General features: G+C 42.8%; 1 protein-coding gene across 1 annotated transcript in view; it reads right to left on the reverse strand.

Annotated features, from left to right (window-relative positions):
* The window catches only part of FNDC1 (fibronectin type III domain containing 1), a 322095-nt gene that overhangs the window by 84270 nt on the left and 222390 nt on the right, over window positions 1-15435 (reverse strand). The window lies entirely within an intron of this gene.

Below are 15435 nucleotides of genomic sequence, written 5' to 3' on the forward strand. Positions count from 1 at the left end.
TTTGTCCTGATTTTAAAATGTAATATTTTCTAGTTCAAACTTGTGAATCCAATCAACTTGCAATGCATTGTGCTTCTGAAATTGATGTGTCAGCAAAGAATATTTGAAGGGTCACTAAAGGATTTTTTTTTTTTAGCTAAATAGCTTCCTTTACCTTACTGCTTACTGCTGTCCTGGTTTCATGTCCTCATTGTTCGTTTTTTGCTCTGATGTTGCTGTAATTCTCCTCTGTTTTGGACACTTCCTGGTTGTCTGTTTCCTGATCACCACAGTGCTGTGAGATTCTAGTTTTGTTTTCCAAACCAATACTGCTCTATGGGTCTGTCCAGCACAGAGGCATCAAATAACATGCAAAAACTAAGCTAATTGCAAAAACGAAACTGAAACTAGGAGGTACATTATATGATTGATTTTTATCTATTTTTAATCGTTTTTAAAAGGAATCAGTTAATTATTATGTCTCTATACCCTGTAAACAGTCATTTCAGCTAAAACATTTTTTCCTTTAGTGACCCTTTAAAGTGGAGGTTCCACCTGAAAAAAAAAATTCCATCAAAAATCCCCAAAAAAAAAAAAATGAATACATTTTTTTTTTTACTTACCCTTAAAAGCTGTTGCTATGCGGAAGTGCCGAATCTGCCTCTTTATCCTCCACGGTGGATTATCTTCCTCCTCCTACACTCGGTGTCTTCTTGTGAATGGGGCGCGCTGCATTCTGGGACTGTGTGTGTCCCAGAAAGCAGCCGGCCCATTCACAAAGCGTTGCGCTGCTCGCGCATGCGCAGTAGGAAATGGGCAGTGAAGCCACGCGGCTTCACTGCCTGTTTCCCTTACTGTGGATGGCGGCGCCTGGAGCTGCCAGGATCGAGGACAGGTAAGTGTCCTTAATAAAAGTCAGCAGCTACAGTGTTAGTAGCTGCTGACTTTTAATATTTTTTTTTTGGAATGGAACCTCCGCTTTAATACACAACTCTATCACATATTTTTGAGAAAATAATTTTATATATCTACAGTATATTCCTACCATGTATTGTAGACATTAGTCTAAATCTACTTGTAACTGCCATCGGGTTTTACAAGCCAAGTCTTGAAATAATCTTCAGTATTTGGCAGTTACTCAAAACAATCCACCTGTCCCAAAGTGCATTTTACAGATTTGACTTATTTCCATAGTGATAGTAAATAACATTATTAAATTCAGGTTTTGGAGGATGTAAGTACTGCACATCCAAGAAAGACAATAATCCATTCGCAAATGGAAAAAATGACTGATATTGGCAACAATCCATTCAGCCTTGCTTTGCAACATTAAAATGCATAAGTAAAAAAAAACATAGAAAATAATTATTTAGGGAAACAATGTTATAATATTTGTTATACAAGATAAGGTTATTAATTACACTACTTATACTGTAAATTTTTTCTCTAGGGGGACCAACGTCGCAAATATTTACCACATCAAACCCCACATCAAAGGCCTTTTGTAGCACCTGAATAATGGAAACACTTTTTTTACCCACATCATTCAAAGCATATATTATTACTGTTAAAATCATATGTATTATTACAAAAACAATCAAACATCTATAAAACATGATATGTTTGCTCCCCTACCACAGATATTGGACCACTAATGTCTAAAAATGTAACTGTGTTCCCCATTGCTAATGAAGTCTATTATCTAAATGATCGTGGATGATGTGCTTGCTTTTGAATAGTGTACTAATGTGTAGTATTAGTGTAGTACAGTGAAGAACGAGAAGACTTAAAGTGAAGAGTTAAAGTGTTAAAGAGAAATGTTCAACCTGAAAAAATTAATGCAGCTGCTGACTTTTAAAATAAGGACACTTACCTGTTCCAGGGAGCCCCGCAATTTCCGCACCCAACCTGTCCCTCAGCTCAAGGTGGAGGCGCCAGCATCTTCAGTCTTGCGGCTTCGCAGCCTGGTTCCCTACTGCAAATGCGCGAGTCACGCTACATGTTCTAAGTGGTCCCTGCTGTCTTCTGGGACCTGTGTGTCTCCCAGAAGACAGCAGGAGGGGTGGAGGAGGGGCCAGACTATGTTTCTCTGAGTCTGGGAAAAGCAGATGCGTCCCTTTCCTCCAATCAGCTACAAGATTTCACTAAGCTATGTACTCTAGCTCCTCAGTTTGTGCTATGTCAGATGCCCACCATCTGCTTTCTGCTGCTGAGAGAGGCTGTGTAAAATGTGTGTTTTAGGAGGCTGTAGAGAAGAGAGGACTGCAGATAAACAAGTGCAACTTATGTAGGAGAATTTGTTTTATACCCCCAGTGTATCACGTGTTGCTAGTCTCTTCACTGAGTGTATGTCAGGCCTTGTACTCACGACCGGATCTGTGCGCTGGAAACTGTCTGCCCGACAGTTTCCGGCGTACAAGGCTGATTTGTGTTTTGTTCCGCTGGCGTGTACACACCAGCGGACCAAATTCCCGTCGTACCGGAACGCGTGCACGTAAACTACGTACGACGTCACTATAAAGGGGAAGACCAAAGTTAATGGCGCCGCCCTCTGTTCCTCTTTTGCTAGTTACGTGTTTGCTCGTGTTAGTGAAGGTTTGGTTAGAGCTGATTCGCGCTTCTCGGTCTCCAGGCTTTGACAGCGTGTATTCACGGGTTCAGTGCGTGTGCTTGCGGTAACGTAGTTGTCATTCGGCTATAGGCAAGCAGGTTGTTTCTGCTTTAGCAGTTGCATCCTGTGCGCTCGTATCTGTTTGTCACGCGTTTGTCGCAGGTAGTGCTGGATTTGCGAGTGCTTTCTGTTTCAGTGTGTTCTTGACTGACCAGCCGGCCGGTTTGAAGCCATGATGGAGCAGCAGCGTCAATTTTCGCGAGTTGGTGCTGTTTATGGGATGGCTGCTGGATATGTTCATTTGTCCAGTACTTTGGCCAGAAACAGGGGGCGGAGGCGTTTCTGGACCAAGAATTGGTTGCGCCAGCGTGACCAGTTCTCACATATGCCTCTGCTTAGGGAACTCCAGGAGAATAATCCTAATGACTTTAGGAATTTTCTCCGCATGACGGACCCCGTATTCAACCGTCTGCTGGATCTTCTGTCCCCCTATATCACGAGGCAGGACACTGTGATGCGCCAAGCCATCACGGCCGAGCAGAGGCTTATTGCCACGTTGCGGTACCTGGCGACTGGGAGGAGCCTGCAGGACCTCAAGTTCTCGACAGGCATCTCTCCGCAGGCGCTTGGGGTCATCATACCGGACACGTGTGCTGCCATCATCAAAGTTATGCATGAGGAGTATATTAAGGTAAGTTTCCTGGCTCTAATAATGTGGCCAACTAACTTTATTTTTATTTTCCCAGATATGCTGTGTGTTTAACTAACGTTACCTTTTCTCCCTATGCATGTTGATATCAGCTTTACATGTTTTATTCTTGGCCTACCTGCATATTTGTCCCTTACCCAATATTAACCTGTCCAGCATGCTATCCTAGGGACAAACCCACCTTGCCATTTTTTCAAACAGGACTTTTTGGTTTTTGTGTCCCCCCCTTCAAACTTTTATTGTCCCCATCAGAGGGCTGTGGAGTCTCTTAATGAAGTGGCCCTATATATTTCATTTCCCAAATTCTCCATGCACATTTTTCTAATGCAATTTTAATACTGTGAACTGTCACAAGGATGCTTGTAGGATGTATTTGTTACAAAGTACTAAATCTCTAATTTTGTTTGTCCCCACAGCTACCCTCCACACCACAGGAATGGCAGTCTGTGGCTTCCCAATTTGCCCAGCGGTGTGATTTTCCAAACTGCGGTGGAGCAATAGATGGGAAACACGTCCGCATTGTGCCCCCACCCCGCTCGGGGTCCTACTATTATAATTACAAGGGTTATCATAGTATTGTGTTGATGGCGGTGGTGTCGGCACAGTATGAGTTTCTATATGTGGACGTGGGGAAGAACGGCCGGATGTCTGATGGGGGAGTGTTCGCACGGACTGATTTCTATGATCGTCTCCAAGCTGGTGGTCTGGCATTGCCACCAGATGAAGATAATGTGGAAGGACTTCCGTTTGTGTTCCTAGCGGACGAGGCTTTCGGGCTTGGTCCTCACCTCATGCGGCCTTTTCCCCAGAGGACCCTCACCTCAGAGAGGAGTGTGTTTAATTTTCGGTTGGCCAGGGCTCGGAGGGTAGTCGAGAATGCCTTTGGGATACTCACCAACCGGTTCCGCCTGTTCAGGACATCGATACATCTGGCGGAATATAAATTGGACACCGTTGTATTTGCCTGCTGCATTTTGCACAACTTTTTACGCAGGCACTCCCAGACGTACCTACCCGACATCGGTTCTGAGGCAAGACTACCCTCAGATCCCCTTCCCGGGCTGGACACTGGTCGCGCTGGCTTGGCCCCCCAATCAGCTCGTGAGGTACGCGACAAATATGTTGAGTACTTCATGGGTCGGGGGGCCATTGCTATGCCAGATCATATTTCTTTCTAATTCGGCCCCCAAAGAAAGGAATATTCTAAAAAATAATAAATAATTAGACCATTGGACTTTATACAGTTGTTTGTCATTAATGCTTTTTCTCTTTTTCTGTCTTCCTGGTTCTCTAACTAACTTCTTCAATTGTAATGCATAATTGATTTCTCCACTTTTAGTAACTAACCACATTTTGCACAGTATTCACTCATCTACAAACAGGGTATTGAGTCTAGAAATAAGAAGCAACTCCATTTGTAAATGTTGAGGTCAAGTTTTTTTAATTTTTGCTTGTTCATGACCCCAAAAATAATTTTATATTTTTTTCATTACTCCCTGCTTTTGTACTTAGGAGTCTTCAAAAATTTTTTAAACTTTTTTTTTTTTTTCAGGTAATTCAACCAAAAATATTATGCAGATTATACATTTATTAACAAGTTCACTTTTTTTTTACTCAAATATAGTTAGATTTATTGTTTACATATATATATATATATAGATTATATTTGGTGGGGTGTTTACCGCCTTAAATTTTTTTTTGGCCATATTTTTTAGGCACAAAAAACAATAATTTTTTAACCATTTTTTTTGTTTTTGGTGTGTTTTTCTAAAAGAAAATTTTTAGGTGAGAATTTGGAGTCAAATCTCTACTTCACTAAATTCAGTGATTAGAGAGATTTATAATTCTATATATATATTTTTAAAAATTTTTGGCGTTGTTTATTCTTTATGGTCTAAACTTTATAGTATCCCAAAATGTTCAACATGGTCAAAAAGTAACAAAATCCAATTCCAAAAATATAAAAACTCACAACAGCAGTCAGTCATGGTGTGCTTTCACACTGGAACACGCCAAAATTGGAAGATACACACATTCAGTGCAAACTCGCCAAATGTCATTGGTTCAACAGACAAATGGCCACATGTGCTATCTGACATCATGGGTGATCAATGTCTGTGTTTTGTGGGAGCAAACCCTTCCTCTCAACTACTTGAGGATGGAGGAGGGGGTTGGACCCACAAAGCACAGACATTAGATATTCTGTGATGGCAGATAGCACATGTTGGCACACTGTGTGTGTATCTTCAAATTTTGGCGTATTCATTATTCAAACTGTAAAAATGTTTGTGGGGGCGGGGGATGGGCGGGGGGTGTTTCAGTCTTTGACACGGCCCATCATGTCAATAATGTTCTTAAAATTAGATTCGATGACCATCATTCTTTGCCGCATATTGTCCATTTCCGTGCTGCATTCCAAAAGGACATTTGTTACATTCTGTTCCATGAGAAACATCCTTTCACGCATATTGTGCATTTCAGTGCTGCACTCCATTACCTGCTGAATAATTATAGCAGCACTTGCACGTGAAAATATTGGCACACCATCCTCCTCCCCTAAAACAAAAAAAAAAAATGGCATTTACAATATTATTTTTCAATGAGGCCTATCTACATATGTTTTTTTGAATCAAGCTAGGGTGACACTGACCTGATGGGCTTCTCCTTTCCACCTCTTCGACATCTTCTATCACTCCTCCTTCTTCCACCACCTCCCCATCATCTTCAATCACTCCTCCTTCTTCCACCACTTCCCCATCATCTTGGACTCCTCCTTCATCCATCAATCCACCTTCTTTCAATTCGCCAAATTGTTCTTCCGCCACTTGCCCTTCATCTGCTATGACTTCTAAGTCCAAAATTACTTCTTCCTCCTCTCTTCCTTCCTCCTTTCTTCCTTCCTCCTCTCCTTCCACATCCTCCTCTCCTTCCACATCCTCCTCTCCTTCCACATCCTCTTCTCCTTCCACATTCTCCTCTCCTTCCACATCCTCCTCTCCTTCCACATCCTCCTCTCCTTCCACATCCTCCTCTCCTTCCACATCCTCTTCTCCTTCCACATCCTCCTCCTCCTCCACATGTTGAGATGGCAGATTTTGGCCTTGTCTGGCCCTCTCTGCCTCCTCCAAATGCTGGCGACTTCTTTCCCCTGAAATAAACCAAAAAAAATGTAGACTCATCAGCACACAGATATTGGAGAGCATAAATCGCACACATTGCTTAGAAGATGCTTTCATTTAGTTACTTTTATCTTTCACCAAACCTACATTTTGCAATTACTTCTATATGGCAAGCTCTGATCCTGCCCCTTTTTAGCAAAGTGACACACATGGATGTCCCCCCTAAACTGTATTTCTGGGAGACCCTACCAAAACCCATTTTTGATTTGGGGAGACACAGGTGCTCTGCATTGCAGATGTGAAAACATCTGCTTTATTACCATATTATTTCTAGAACTAGCTTTTACACAATGTTTACAAACAAAGTTTTTGGCCAGTGAGCCATGTCCAGGTGTGTTGTTCCTGGAATAACCGAGCCTTTCTGATAAACTATGTGATGTTACGTTGTTTACTAAGAACACTGTTTGTAAATATGTAGTTATTTATGTTCTAAAAAATAAATAACAACATGTCTTTAAAATTACAAGCAGGCCAAGGAGGCAGATGGTGAAATATACATGGCAACACATTATTGCAGACAATCACCCCCCCCCCCCCCCCCAACCCCAATATATATTTACTTACTTTTACGCAGAATTTTAAGTATTTTCTTCATCTGATGTGGCTCCCTCAATTTTAAGTCTGACCAGCGTTTCCTCAGCTGTTCCTTGGACCTGGTGATCCCAAACATCCTCTGCATTCTCCTCGCCACCTTGTCCATAATATGTGCCTTTCGGCGGTTAGGGGTCTTGTATGGCCCTAATTCACCATCATAGTCCTTTTTTCGCATGATGTAAACTAACTCCACCATTTCCTGGAACCGCATATTAGTGGCTTTATATCTTCTTTTCCTTGATCGGGACGTCCCTGCCTCTGTCCCTTCACTTGTGGCATGAGAGCATCGTGCCCGCTCGTGTGACATCGCCATCTTTCCTTTCCCACAGAGATTATGGGCGTGGAAAAGATGAATTCTTACGCCATGGGCGGAGAAGAGGGCGGCGTTTAATACATACGCGGAGTGTAGAGAATGCAAACAACGTGTTTACGTCCGTTACGCGGAGAATCTTCGAGCGCATCCAGAACATACACAGTTAACGCCATATTTCCTAAACTCATTGATTAGGGGCCTCGCAAAGGTGACGAGGGCGGGGTTTCATAAATACGCGGAGTGTTTAAAAGGTTTACGCCGTGATTACGCATCTTACGCGGTAATTAGGCGAGCGTGAGAAACGAGGAGCGAGAGACAGGAAGGTAAGGAAATTAAAAATGTGATCAGCAGAGGCCTTGAAAATGTAGACACATGGGATGGGGGTTTGGGCTGTTGGTTGCACCCTTTTTAAGCTATTCTGTCTATGGGGTACCACAATGTTATTTTGGTATCCAAATGCTTTTGGACACCTCACAAAATAGAGATGTGAACAATGCTGTACCTCATTGACAAGTTTTTGAATGGTGTATTCAGATCAGGCAAAGTATTGTTCAAGTGTTGGTTGTACAGAGGTCATTAGGAAGTGTCTTTTATGTCATCCATTGTCAGGGGTATGAGATTTACACATGAAAGAGTGCCTAGATGAAAACTGTCATTTGTAAGCATTGTTTAATTTAATATATTTAAAATATTTACTGCAATGTGAACAATGGCTCTGCATCTAGCAAATCAATGTTTGGTACAAGCAATGCGGCCGAGCTGCCAATCATTGTTTAAACAAGAGAGACTGTGTTTGGAATTAGATATAGGTAATAAATTTGAAGACACATATTAGATCAAGGTCAACGCTGATCCTTTGGAATATTTATTTTTCTGTGGTTTATGTTTTTGTAATCTAGACTCAAAAAGAAATATAATTTTGCAAAAATTGCAATGGACCTCCTACAAAGCAAGGAATCTATAGAGGCCTTACTTCAAAAATACCAGGACACGCCCATCCTGTGGAATTCAAAACACTCGTTATATTGCAATAAAGAGGTACGAGCGGCAGCACTAGAAGAGCTAGCAAATTATATGCAAACTTGGGTGCCAGGATGCACTGCCAACATGGTGAAGGATAAACTTGCCAACCTCAGAAGCACATACAGGAGAGCATACAAAGCTAATAAAATCAAAAAATCGGGAGCAGCAGCAAGACAAGCAAAGGAACCCAAACTGTGGTATTATAAACAGATGGCTTTTTTGCGGGACGAAATGGAAGGCAGGAAAACGATGTCCAGTCTTTCTTCCAACCTTTCCTCCATGCTACCTTCCAGCGGACATTCCCCAGATGACCACAGCCCTGCAGAGTCGGAGGAAGAGGGCCTGGCTGACAGAGATGCAGATCTGCCACCCTTCGATGAGGAGGTATAGTAGTTTCCTCTATATTTATGGCGTAAATAATTCTTGGTGGATTAATGATTAGATATTGTAAAAAAAAAACCAAGCTGGAAAAAAGCAAACAAAAAGGTGTACAGACAAATAGGTGTCAGGGATGACAACTGCAGGGGTCAGAAGTAGAGTGTATTCAAGTAATAATGAACAGAAAATACTGAACGAAAAACATGAAAATGAGTGTGGTTTTATTTAGCGAAATTGTAAAAAAATTCTTTTTTTTTCCACACAGGAAGAAGAGATCAGCCAGGAGGTGGCAGATCCTCAGGTGTCTGTCAGCCAGGAGGAGGCCGGGGTCAGTGGCAGCCAGGAGGAGGCCGGGGTCAGTGGCAGCCAGGAGGAGGCCGGGGTCAGTGGCAGCCAGGAGGAGGCCGGGGTCAGTGGCAGCCAGGAGGAGGCTGGGCCCAGTGGCCTGCAGCAGGTCCACCCGGCCAGGAGAACCACCACCAGCCAGTCTTCTCCCCCCCAGGTGAGGCCATCAGGCCGAAGGAGGCAGTTGAGGCCTGTGGAGGAGGCAAGCCTCCGCATGATCCAGGAGGCAAGCGCCATCATGAGGGCCCCCCTCAACCCCACAGAGGCCTTCAGTGCCTCATTGGCCCATGATTTAAATGAAGGGGAGGAGGACCAGAGAAGACTGGCAAAGGCCCTGATGAACCAGGTCCTTTGGTGGATGCAGAGGGGCCTGCTGACCCCAGACACTGGGCTATGTGACCCGGCCCGGCTTGCGGAACACCATCCTCCTGCTGCCACATCAACCCCACCTGCAAGACCCCGTGTTCGATCCGCTGGAAGGCTGCCTGGAGGGAAGGCTGGAAAGAGGAGGAAACGTTGATTTTCTGCCTTCCATTTCCTTCCACATAAAGGACATCTTGTTTGTACTACCACAGTTTGGGTTCCTTTGTTTGTGTGCTGCTGCTTCATATTTTTGTGTTTGGCTCCTGAGGCTTGGAAGTTTATCCTTCACCATGTTGGAAATGCAAGTTTGCATATAGTTTGCTATCTATTCTAGTGCTGCTGTTCTTTTTATTTTTTGTGATGACATTTGCCTGAATAAAAGGCCTTTTGCTTTCATTTGAAAACATGTCTATTGTTTGATATACTGTGGGGATTATTAGGCAGCAAACCTTTAATAAATATACAATGGGTAATTTACAAAGGACACACTCCTTGGGGGGGGGGGGACATTTGGTGTGCCAACATGGTTTAATATTCTCTAATGAAACACCAACAAAAAAAAAAAAAATTTAAAAAAACATGTAAAAAAAAAAAAGTTTAAATGGTGACATAACTAGAAACAAAAAAAGAAATTAAAAAAATGCACATTCCTTTACAAAAATGACTACTCTAAATTATGGAGGACCACCAACCAAAACACACGTCTGGCATAGAAAACATTATTAAAGGATTACATCACAAGCAAGAAATGTGACATTTCAGTATGGGACAACTCTATTGAAATTGCATCAGCAAGAGAACGGGGTTATTCTAGCAAGAGAAGAATTAATAAAACGAGGCTTTAAAATGTGGTTTAGTGCGCCTTTTTAAGACATTGTTCTCTTGCTAGAATAAAAGGTTTCTAATGACGAATGTGCCATATCCCAAAGAAACGCGAGTTTTACCTGAACGAGCGCTCCCGTCTCCTCATTTGGACTGAGCATGCGCGGGGTTTTTGTACGCTGCTTTTGTGTACAGACGACCGAACATGTCTGACGGACACGATTCCAGCAGACTGTTTTAAAGCAAGACCAGGAAACAGTTGTTCGTTGGAAAACGGTCTGGCCGACGATTGTTTGCTGGAATTCTGTACGTTACTGCCTACACACGAACGAACATGTCCGCTGAAACTGGTCCGCGGACCAGTTTCAGCAGACATGTTTGGTCGTGAGTACGAGGCCTAAGGGTTTACAGACACTTTTCATAAGACCCACTATCCTTCTCATCACTACAACAGCAGCATAATCAATCTCTTCCTTTTCACTTTTAATATGTCAAATTGGCATATGTGGTTCAGGCCCAAATGGCCTGTTTGGCATTTAAGTCCCACGCCTGGCCTTACTTTGATGCATGCTACAGAAGACACCACGTGGTTTATATCCCACTGCTACTCCATGCTGCTCCTAGAATACTAGAAAAACTACCCCTGCAGGGCTGCAGATCCATGAATGGTGGATGTTGGGCTTATGGAGTGGGAGCAATGAGAGATGGCCTTATGCCTTGCACACACGATCGGAATTTCCGATGAAAATATTTTTTTCTTCGGAAATTCCGACAGACTTAGAAAGAGAACATGTTCTCTTTTTTTTCCAACAAAAAAAAATTCTATAGGAAATTCTGTTCGTCTGTATGGAAAAAATCACGCATGCTCAGAATCAAGTCGACGCATGCTCGGAAGCATTGAACTTCTATTTTCTTAGCTTGTCGTAGTGTTGTACGTCACGCGTTCTTGACAGTCAGAATTTGGTGTGACAGTGTGTATGCAAGACAGCTTGAAAGGAATTTCGTCGGAAAAATACGTCAGAGTTTATCCCAACAGAATTTCTGATCGTGTGTACAAGGCATTAGAATCATTTGTCCAGATCTCACTCAATGTGTCCCAGTGCCTGACTCAGCTTTATATTGTGCTGGGGGCTCACTTTACCCTTCTGAATTTATCCTAAATACGAAAGCTGATTGCCCCTACTAGTAGCAGGAGCAAAAGGCACAATAATTATTGTGAAAGAAGATGCTTCACCACTCGACCAAGGGGCTTCCTTACTTCAAATGAGTGTTAGGAACATGCCCCAGCACTTATAGCCATTGGGTAACTTTCATTCAAGTGATTTCCCAAAACCAGGTCAGAAAAGTTGGTACAAACACTGTTCTAATAAACCTTTATCCATTCAGTGGTTCTATCAGGCAGCGTTTCTCAATCAATCGTTTTTAAGTCACAACATTCTTTTAAAAGTAAAAAAACGTAAAGCTCTATTAAGCATATTAAAACCAAAATGTAAAATATTTCAGCTTACCAATCATTAGATGTAGTGGCTGCATTTGTTTTCTTTTTAGGCTTTGTTCCCACTGTTTTCAAGTGGTGATCTGATTAGTAATATACCTCCTGTATTAAAGTGCCCTTACTCTGGATGAAGGAGAACAGAGGCACCTTGGGACAGCAGCAGTGTCAGTCTGGGGGAGGGGAGTGTTAGATGCACTAACAGATTTAAATACTCAAATAAATTGAAGCCAAAATCTAGCTCACACTGCAGTTAGACAGTTAGGGCCAGATTCACATACTTGCGCTGCGGCGTAACGTATGTCATTTACGTTACACCGCCGCAAGTTTTAAGCGCAAGTGCTTGATTCACAAAGCACTTGCCTGTAAACTTGCGGCGGCGTAACGTAAATCCGTCCGGCGCAAGCCAGCCTAATTCAAATGGGGCGTGTACCATTTAAATTAGGTGCATTCCCGCACCGAACGTTCTGGGCATGCTCCGTTGGGAAATTTCCCGCCATGCTTTGCGCGAAATTACGGCGCGCCAATGTGTTTTTTGAACGGCGACGTGCGTTACGTCCTTTCGTATTCCCAGATGTCTTACGCAAAAAAAAAAAATTAAAATTCGACGTGGGAACGACGGCCATACTTTAACATGGATGGTCTAATTTTACACCACCTAAATAGCACTCGTAACTTTACGACGGGAAAAGCCGACTAGCGACGACGTAAGCGAATGCGACGAACGCGCGTACCTTCGTGGATTGCCGTAAACAGCTAATTTGCATACTTGACGCGGAAAACGACGAGGACTCCACCCAGCGGGCGCCAAAGAATTACACCTACGATCCGAAGGTGTACTAAGCCGTACGCCTGTCGGATCGAAGCCTAAAGCCGTCGTAACTTGTTTTGAGGATTCAAAACAACGCTATGATGCAGCAAATTTGAAAATACGCCGGAGTATCAGTAGATACGCCGGCGTATTTCGACTGTGAATCTGGCACTTAGTTACAGCAAACAGTTTTGTTCCTTTTGGAATACATGTTTTACATGAATAAATAAAAGCTGGTAATTGTAAGCACTCCTGTCAGAAGTAAACGGTTTGTCTCAGCACGCTAAGGCTGCATGTACACTGCTGCTGGTAAACGGATGTTTAGGAGCAGTTGGGCATTTTTTTTAACTGCCCCTGAACTCTCCTCTATGTTATCTTATCAGTACATGTACACAGGGTCATTTATAGTCTTTTTTAGGCAGTTGAGTTTAGAGGCTTTTTTTGGAAAGCAGAAAATTAGTTCAGAATCAGATGCTGAGTTTAGAGGCATTTCAAGCGCCAAACGCTTCTAAACAGGGCTAAACGCAGTAAGCCCTGTTTAGCAGGCATTTCGTTTACAGCCGTTTTTTGGTTCTAGCTATTTAAAAAAATGCTTCTAAACGCAAACGCGGCAAAACACGCACAAAACGCCGCTAGACTCGGCATGTAAACTCTGCAAAACGGACGTTTTAAACTAGGCTTTCTATCTGTCAAGTTAAAGGGTCACTAAAGGAAAAAAAAAATTGCTGAAATGACTGTTTACAGCAGTGGTTCTCAACCGTTCTAGTGCCGTGACCCCTTGATAAAATTTCCCAAGTTGTGGGGACCCCTAGCAGTAAAAATTTTAGTAGCGTGGGTTGTCAGCACCCAAGGCAAAACAAGTAATTTGCCCCCCTAACCCTTACATTTGTGAAGTATTAAAACCCCTTATGGTACATTTTAGTATGTACCACTCTTTTTCTCCTTTTTTTCCCTTTTATCTCTCTATACTAATTTCTTCTCTTTTTTTTCCCCCATCCCTCAATCTAGCTGTCTTTCTTGCTCTCTCTTAATCTTTCTCTCCCTCTCCCTTTATTTGTTGTTCCCCTTTCTTTTCCTTTCCATGTATTCTCTAATTGTATTCCTTCCCTTACTCCTTGGGGGTGGGGAGTTGGGATGAGTGGCAGTGGGGGTGGGAGAGTTGGGATGTTGTGAACTGAATGGGTGGCTCCAAAGAGGCTGAGTGGGCGGCTGGGCGCTCCAGGGACAGCCCTGTTGGGTGGCTGCAAAAGAGGTGCGGGCTTCAGGAACAGCCCAGGATTTGGTGACCCCTGACAAATCATCATTTGACCCCCGAGGGGGTCCCGACCCCCGGGTTGAGAACCACTGGTTTACAGGGTATAGAGACATAATAGTTAACTGATTCATTTTAAAAATGATTAAAAATAGATAAAAACCAATCATATAATTTACCTGCAGTTTAGTTTCGTTTTTGCTGTTGTTTCATGGTTCTCTGATGTACAGAGACAAAGAGCCAATAGAGGGCAGTGAAGGTTTTGCAAAACGAAACTGGATTAGTGCTGAGGGGTTTTAGACACACCTCCTTGATTAGTCACCACAGTGAGAAATCTCCCAGTACAGTGGTGATCAGGAAACAAACAACCAGGAAGTGTCCAGAACAGATAGGAATTACAGCAACATCAAAGCAAAAACGAACAATGAGGACATGAAACCAGGACTGCAGTAAGGTAAAGGAAGCTATTTAGCTAAACAAAAAAATCCTTTAGTGACCCTTTAAATCGTTCAGGAAAGGTTGTAAAAATGTCCTGTGTACATTAAGCCTATCTGCCACATTTTGCAGGAGAGCTTCCTTTGTTGGACAAATCACTTATTGGACAAATCACCAGGTGAAAATAAAGGAAAGTAGTCTAGAAAGAAAACGAATGCAGCCATCACATCTAAGAATTGGTAAGCTGCAATATAATAATTGGGTTTATAAAAAGTTTTAAATGTTACTTATCAACCTGAGCCAGGAACAATGCACATTTGAAGACCCCTTCACACCACAGGTCCCTCCATCAAATAAGAGCCTCCCCATCATGCCAGAATTCCCTCTTCATGTCAGAGTACTCCCAATAGATCAGAGGCCCCTGATACATGAGAGTCCTGTCACATCAAAGTCACCCTTTTTCATCAAAGGCCCCTGATACATATACATGAGTTGCTCCATAACAACAGAGTCCCCATTTCACGAGGCCCTCTTAATCACATAGCCCTCAACCACATAGCCCTCATCACAGATCCCCCCAACCACATAGTCCCCTCTTCACATTAAAGACCTTCCTTTTGGCTCCAGCTGAATGGCATGGGTGGGAGGTGGAGGTGGTCTGGAGGAAGCGGACTTTCATCTTTTGCTGCATCCAACCTGTCCTGGATCAGAGTAATGCATTGTGGTAATCTGGAGGAACCCATGTGGCACACTGGTTAAGAAACACTTGTACAAGCTACATGGCTGAAGGTGTGGACTGTTGTGTATAACACCTACTTACCTATAATCATAAAAGAAGGTTGAACATAAGCCAGTTACCCAACTGCTGAAAATATTTTTTTGGCCAAAAAACATCAACTAAATTGAACCCTATTTCTCAATTGTACATAGCATCCTAAGCCCAAGTGATGGTAACACAGCCTGGCTCCGTAAATCCACTGTCTTTCAAATAAATGTATTTGCATTGTTTGTTGCTCTTATTTTCCCATTGCTCTATGGAATTCTTCAGATGACCAATTGAGAGTCAGAGCCATTGCAACCCTTCAACAAAAGACTTTACTCCACAAACCCTACTTAAAGCTGGCCATAC

Source organism: Rana temporaria, chromosome 4 (assembly GCF_905171775.1).
Source record: "Rana temporaria chromosome 4, aRanTem1.1, whole genome shotgun sequence".
NCBI classification, from domain to species: Eukaryota; Metazoa; Chordata; class Amphibia; order Anura; family Ranidae; genus Rana; species Rana temporaria.